Raw genomic sequence first — 7,855 nt, 5'->3', positions numbered from 1 at the left:
GGAACATGTCTATTGTTCCTTATAACAACAAATAAGACACATCAAAACTCACAGTACTGATATTCTGAGCACTCTGGGGAAAAGCCATCGTGGAAGAAGACCTTAATAAAGCTCCCAGCCACTAGATGGCACTTCCACAGACTGATGTGCATACTTAAATGTCTGTATAATTGATTAATTCTTCACATTTTATCTGCTTACACTGTTAGACTTTGCCGTAATTTTACAGTTACTTACCGCAAAAAAGCCCAGTAAAATACCACTTATATTATTTACGGTTAACTACTGTAATATGCACTGCATTGTGGGTATTTTGTGTGAAATTTACAGTAACTTACTGTATATGGTAATTTACAGTACTTTACTGTTTACGCAAAAGCAGTAGTGCTACTGTAAATGAAGAAGACAGATTTCTTGAAGTGTGTAGGCTTCTTTTGACAAGGCCTGCCTCTCTGCAGTATATATGAATTGACATATATGCAAAGCACTATACAGGAAAGAAAAATTAAATAAATGATAATAAAAAAATATATATGAAAAAAATAAAAAAATAAAAAAATTATCAATACATTAATAAATTAAAAAAGGATTTTAAATACAGAAATGTTGGCCCTCTGAAAAGTATAATCATGCATAGTTATATACTAAATATATTAGTTTCACCTTTTAATTTGAATTACTGAAATACATGAACTTTTGCACAATATTTTTTATTTTTTTATATATAGTTGCCTAACTTGCCTAATCATTGCCTTATAATTCACGGGATGACTGCACTTGTGTTCATTGTGTACACAACGTGTATTAGGCTACTAGGGCTATATGCATATTGTATTAATGTGTTAGGCCTATTAAAATGTCATATAAAAATGTTTTATAGTTTTTCCCCTGTGTTCTGCAGATGAAAATCATGAATCTGCATTCTCAATAAGCAATGCACACGCTGGATGTTTAAAAGTTAAATAAAAAACACGTGGATGGAAGGATTTATTTTAATCCTATATAAATTAGTCATTTTTATATTAGCATTTTCTCCAAAAACTGGTTCCCATACATAGACATTAGACCTTATTTTTTATAATTTTATAAAATTACTATTTTAATTGTTGCTCGCGTGCAAAGCCCGCGCAACAGCCTCGCAGAATGTAAACAGAGGTCTGTGTGTCAAGCGCGCGCTTATCAGACGTCCCTGCTGAGAGTGGATCGCCAGAGACGCCAGCTGTGAGTTTTTCTGAGGTAAGTAGGCTACTTTAACTGAACAAATTTCTTTTATGTTACTTTTACAGCGTAAACTATTACCAATATCAATTAAATATAGCTAAATGTATGAAGAAAGTAAATAATACAATCTAATAGGCTATTATTACTAAAAGCCAAAGGACAGTCTGAAGGAACTTGGTTTTCCTCAAAAACTCCCGCTTTCATATCCCATTATGTCTGACTGCCTTTTCCAGTCGATGGACCCAATTTAGTATTTACACAAACAATGGTTTTCCGTAATTTTTACGACCAGTTAAGGCATATTTTACTCGTCATTTTAAAAAATACCGTTAATGTGTGTGACGTTAGGCTATTTTGAAGTTACCTAGCGCGTTTTTTTCAAAGGCACTCCCTCGCGCTCTCGCTCCTGGCCGATTCTATGGGTGTGCTATGCACCCTCAAACGCAAGCAAGAGCACCCTCAATTGATACTGTAATAATATTTTGGCGCAACAGATTTGCCAAACGCCCCAGTGTATATTTGTGCTTATTTGTGTTCACGCTCTGGAGAACGGAAAATTAATCCATTTACAACGCGTTTTGCAGCGGTGAGCAGCAATGTAGCCAATCACAGATTACCGGTAGTTGTTGGTCTCTTGAACGCAATGGCCAAACAAAGGTGTTCAAGTTAGTTAGTCAGAATCTACTCACCGCCCATAACGCCATTTAAATTCAGTGTCGATTTATGCAGGCTCGCGAATTTCGGGCTCGCGAACAAATGTCCTCTATTGAGGACAATAAAGAATGAATATGAATGTGAAATGAATATGAATCCTCTCATTAACAAAGTGTAAACACGATGTAAGAGATGTATTGGACCGACAGCTGCAAACTATTTCTGAAGTGACAGCTAAATTTACATAATAGTATCATACGTGCTGGATTCACTCTGCACAGGACAGACATGCTTAAAATAGTAACGCTTTTAACGCAATATAAAGGCAGGCTAATAGATTAATTGATACATTTTCATTGCAAAATATTTTAGAAATTCTATGCTAATTATTGGTAAAACGGCCCCCCTATCCCTTCCTCCTCTCCCTCCTGCATGTTGTAGGCTAAAAAGTTATATTCTCTTCTCTCTTTTTTCAGTGTCGATTGTCATCTGATTGTGTAAGTGATCAATCTAGCAGTCATAGATCTGTGATTAATCATGTTCATAACATATAGTCATTAGCCAATAATCATCGATGAAAAAATAATGTTTTTTCTTTTTCTCTTTTGTCTGTGTCAACAGGAGCTAACTACAGCCCAAAGGCTCTTTTAAGAGCCACAGCACTGAGGGTCTTTGGCTTTGTAAGTATATGTTTTGAGTAACTATCAGATGCATTATGTGATAATGGAGCCTTGCAGGCCCTACGCTTTCTTTAATTTATTCATTTAACCATTATAAATGTGTCATATTTTGGGCCCTGGTTTAACGATCTAAACGTATGATAGGGCCCTTTATGTCAAATTTATAAATTAATATAAGTTGAGTTATAATAATACAACACAATCAGGAAGAATAAGTTATCAATCAAATTAAATCAGAATCAACAAAATTCATACTTCACAACACTGGAAACTTCCGGTTCACTGGGACTTTAATGAGCCTCAGAAGTGGCAGGAATGCATTTAAATTCTTGATAACAGTGTTATGAGATTAAAGTCAGCATTAAAATCAAGATTGACCCTATTTACTTTGTTAGCGCATATTACTAGTCTTGTGGTGAACAATGAATCCGTGCAAGTTAATACACAGAAAAAAAATAGTTTGCCGTGGTAATCTATAATCAAAGTCTGAAAAGTTACTTCCGGTCTGAAATGGCGTTCTTTTTCTTTTTCCCATGTAGGCTTGACGGCTTGGGTTGGAAAACGCTTAACCACTCCCCTCAGACCGTTATTCTGCTTTGAGCGAGAGATGGAGAGGAGGAGCGCTAAGGTAAAACCCTGCCCTCTGTTCTATATTCCGTTTCACTTGGAAATACGTCACAACACTGGAGACAAGTCATTTGCAACTTCCGGTTCACGCGTACTTTAATGTTTTAAATAGAAGGTTTTGATTATAAAAATATAAAATGATTTAAATAATACTTTAAAGGGTTAGTTCATCCAAAATTGATAATTCTGTCAGTAATTAATCACCCTCATGTTGTTCCAACCATGTAATGGCGCTTTTCCACTGCACAGTACCAGCTCGACTCGACTCAGCTCGACTCAGCTCGACTCAGCTCGTCTCAGCTCGTCTCGGCTCGGCTCGCGTTTCGCTCCGTTTTCCATTGCATAGTACTTCCACAATAGTACCTGGTGCTCGTCATAGCGACGCGACACACACCCGCTACCCACACACACAGGACAATGGAGGAAATCGAGTGTATGCTGTTTTACATAATATTAGTAATGGGTATATCACGCAATCTCTGGCAAAACTATTTAAAAATGCCGGGGTTATTCAGGATACTCCGTCTGGCGCGTGCAATGATGGCGCAGTGAATAGTGACGATTCTCGCTGACCAATCAGCAGTCTCCCGTGTGTCACGTCACGTTTTAGTATCGCCTCAGCTCGCCTCGGCTCGCTCAGAACCTCGCCGGAGGTGATACGAAAAAAAGTACCTGGAAGCAGGTACTGGTACAACTTTTACACAGTGGAAAACCAAACAAAGGCGAGTCTAGTCGAGGCGAGGCGAGCCGAGGCGAGCTGGTACTGTGCAGTGGAAAAGCGCCATAAGTCTTTCGTTCATCTTCCGAACACAATTTAGGATATTTTTTATGAGAGCTGTCTCACTCCACCATAGGCTTTCAGAGGGAATGAATCTTGCTGGCCCAGAAAAGTTATTAAAGAGATCGTTAATATATTCCAAGTGACTACAGTGGCTCAATCTTAAGTTTATCAAGCGACGAGAATATTTTTTGTTTGCAAAAAAAACACAAAAATAACAACTTTATTCCACTATTAATTTCCTTCTCTCTGGGCCTCGAGTGAGTTCACTAGTATAACTGTGCAGTGTTAGAGGGCCGCTTTTAAAGATGACTACTGTATGTGTTAATATGAAAATGTAAGACCTGTGTTTGTTTTAAGATTCTTTTTAAGGATCAACCCTGAAGAGGTTGTGCACGGCCAAAGTTGGCACAGGTCGAAAGACAGGAGGTGTTGTAAAGAGAAAGGTGACTGCCATCAACTCCCGGGTAGCAACGTTTCTGCAGAGGCTCACCGAATTTGAGTGGAGAACATCAAATTAGGTACGTTTCTTATGCAGGGCTGGACTGGTACAAAAAATTGGCCCGAACAGGCCACCACAATCAGTCAGACACCAACACCAGTACACAATTTTTGCAGTTCCATTAAATATTTGTCCCTGCTGTTCTCAGGGTGTCCGTGAATCCTTTAAAGGACAACTCCGGTGAAAAATGAACCTAGGGGTAATTAACACATGGTTACCGAGTAGATCGTTCTCTGGGATGCGTTTTCATGATAATCGAATGTAAAGAGTTTTATCTCTAAATACAGATTAGCTTATAACGCTAGTATATGGGGCAGAGAGTAAGTTTAAGTAAATCGCTAGTTAATACCACTAACAAGGCTCAAAATAGCCTCACACTACCACGGTAGCATAATGAGGGTCCCTATACATGCAAATCGAAGCATTGAGAACTTTGTACGTGTACAAACAGTTTAATAAGAAGATACTTCTTATTTAGATGCTAAGTGATTTGAACTGTGACTTGGAATCTTCTGTTGTTTCCGGAAAATAAATAAATACAAATAATAATACAAAAATGAACAAGTCACAGTTCATATCACTTAGCACAGCGCTCGTTGCTCGACTTGTCGAGACTGTTTTCCAAGATGGCTGCTGTCTGTAAACGCGTAATGTACTGTCTTTATTAAGTATCTTCTTATTAAACTGTTTGTACACTTACAAAGTTCTCAATGCTTCGGTTTGCATGTAAGGACCCTCATTATGCTACCGTGGTAGTGTGAGGCTATTTTGAGCCTTGTTAGTGGTATTAACTAGCGATTTACTTTAACTTACTCTCTGCCCCATATACTAGCGTTATAAGCTAATCTGTTTTTAGAGATAAAACTCTTTACATTCGATTATCATTAAAACGCATTCCAGAGAACGATCTACTCTGTAACCATGTGCTAATTACCCCTAGGTTTATTTTTCACCGTAGTTTTCTTTTATAGGAACACTCCACCGTTTTGTGAAATAGGGCTTATTCACCGTCTTTCGTACATTTAGATAGGTGGGCAAATGCATTTGTCTCAGTGCATGCATTGTTTTAGTTTGACAGGGTCGGCGCTTGCTTAGCTTAGCATAATGAATGGAATCCTTTGTTGCCAGCTAGCATGTACTGAGTAAAAGTGATAAAAAATAAAACACCTAATTACTACTGCGTATTCACAAGTACAAATAGCATTGCAGATTAAGACTGTGATTTCCAAGGCAGATATTGACTTGGGACTATATCATGGTGAAGCACAGGCGAAGCACTGCTACTTGGGCGCAGAGATATCACGCAACACATGAAATCTGTCAACTTACCGGCGTGACCTGCACCGAGTATCTTCGCTTTTGGATTGTGTTGAGTTTATTTCAGTCGGCATAGGTTGGCATATTCCCCCACACTCACACCACCAGTTTGTGTTGGCAACTTGGCTCTCATCCTCACGTCCTCAGGTTGTTGAGCGATCGCAACCTCCCCCTCCTGTTGTTCTATTTCCAAAGCACGCAGCTCCTCTTCTGAAAACTCTGGTTCATAGAGGTATGGTTCTGGATCTTGACTGTCTGAGAAGTCACCCTCTTCGTCTCTCACAAAATCAGCCATGTTCATCGCCATTTACTATGTCTACTGTAGGAAAAATAGCCAGCTACTATTATGTTGACTGGGATTTCATGTGTTGCGTGATATCTCTGCACTCAAGTAGCAGTGCTTCACCTGTGCTTCACCCTAATATAGTCCCAAGTCAAAATCTGTCTAGGAAATCGCCTAGTCTTAATCTGCATCGCTATTTGTACTCGTGAATACGCAGGCCACAAGAAGTAATTAGGTGTTTTTTTTATATCACTTTTACTCAGAACATGCTAGCTGGCAACAAAAGATTCCATTCATTATGCTAAGCTAAGCTAGTGGCGACCCTGCCAAACTAAAACAACGCATGCACTGAGACAAAAGTCTAAATTTAAGAAAGACGGTGATTAAGCTCATATTACATGTGCGGTGCTACCAAATCTGGTGCTGGTGCTACAATCTGTAGAACTTGCTGTTTGAGTGTGTTATGTCCAAGGATGTATTTGTTTTGTTTTTTTATTTATTTTCCCCTTTCTCCCTGTTTCTCTCTCTCTACTTCCCATAAGCAGAAAGGAATTGCTGCCACCTGACGCCAATGATCGGGTGTAAATCTGCTGTGATTGGAGGAGAGGAAGCTTTGGGGGCAAAAGCAGCACCATTCCTCAGATCAGTTATTTATTTGTAAACTTTTGTTGTATTGTTCTTTATCATACAAATGTATATTGTTATTTATTTGGGATTAGTAGAGAGGTGGGTGCCATTTCCTTTTGATTTAATTTCCTCTTGTTTTAGCTGAGAACTGTTAGTGTATTTTGTACTTGATTTAAAAAAAAAAAATTTTTTGCGTATTGTCATGATCTGCTTTTATTTGTTATGCATGAATTTCTCTTTTAAATGTTGCATCACAATAAGTAAATTGAATGTAATTAATTGTGATAGTAAATAATAAATATGCTGATGTACATGAACTCAAGTAACTTTTTTGGAATTTATTCAATTCAATAGCATTAATAGTGTAAAATAAATGAAAAATAAGTTGCAGTAAGGGTATTGTACTGTAAAATAAAACTGCGGTAAGGGCATCATACTGTAAAATGAAATTGCAGTAAGGCATCTTACTGTAAAATGAAATTGCAGTAAGGAAATCATACTGTAAAATGAAATTGCAGTAAGGCATCTTACTGTAAAATGAAATTGCGGTAAGGGTATCTTACTGTAAAATGAAATTGCGGTAAGGGTATCTTACTGTAAAATGAAATTGCGGTAAGGGCATCATACCGTAAAACACATTTACAGGTAAGCTACTGTAAAGTGGAACTTACAGTAACTTACTGGCAATAGTGCTGCCAGTAAGTTACCGCAAAAATACAATAAAATGTCTAACAGTGTAGTTTCAATACAGTTTTGTTTCTTTGCTCATTCGTTTTATTTTTGCTCCGTGTACAAAGTTGCAAGTCAAGACTCGCATGCTGTTGCAATCATATATACTTTTTATACGTGCTGTGATACATAAAATACCATAACTTACTATAACTTTAATTTATAATATCTATAGAGTATACAAAAATAAATAAATCAGTGGTTACTCACTGATAATATTCTTCTGTGGAACATAAAATAATATGGTGAAAGTCAGTGAGTTCCAACACATTTCCGTAATCAACAATCTTCAAATATCTTCTTTTGTGTCTCACAGAAGAAACCCAGTCACACAGGCTTGGAATTGTATGAGGGTGAGTAAATTATGACACAATTTTCATTTTTGGGAACCTGTGAGATAACCAACAGAACCAAGAGATTAGGTGGATACAGATGCA

General features: G+C 37.6%; 1 long non-coding RNA gene across 7 annotated transcripts; it reads left to right on the top strand.

Moving 5' to 3' along the window:
- The first annotated feature begins 1,184 nt into the window (after window positions 1-1,184).
- Window positions 1,185-6,934, top strand: LOC307011803. Of its 7 annotated transcripts, XR_013800481.1 has the most exons (6): window positions 1,211-1,236; window positions 2,352-2,372; window positions 2,497-2,555; window positions 3,095-3,183; window positions 4,321-4,481; window positions 6,608-6,934. It is a non-coding gene; the product is annotated as an uncharacterized lncRNA (long non-coding RNA). The 7 variants fall into 7 exon arrangements; XR_013800480.1 differs by lacking the exon at window positions 3,095-3,183 and having other exon boundaries at window positions 1,198-1,236; XR_013800482.1 differs by lacking the exon at window positions 1,211-1,236 and having other exon boundaries at window positions 1,639-2,372.
- The last annotated feature ends 921 nt before the right edge of the window (window positions 6,935-7,855 follow it).

This window comes from Phoxinus phoxinus (genome assembly GCF_949152265.1).
Source record: "Phoxinus phoxinus genome assembly, chromosome: 15".
In the NCBI taxonomy this organism is placed as follows: Eukaryota; Metazoa; Chordata; class Actinopteri; order Cypriniformes; family Leuciscidae; genus Phoxinus; species Phoxinus phoxinus.
Note: the sequence above shows the minus strand (reverse complement) of the source record. Positions and strands in the feature narration are given on the sequence as shown.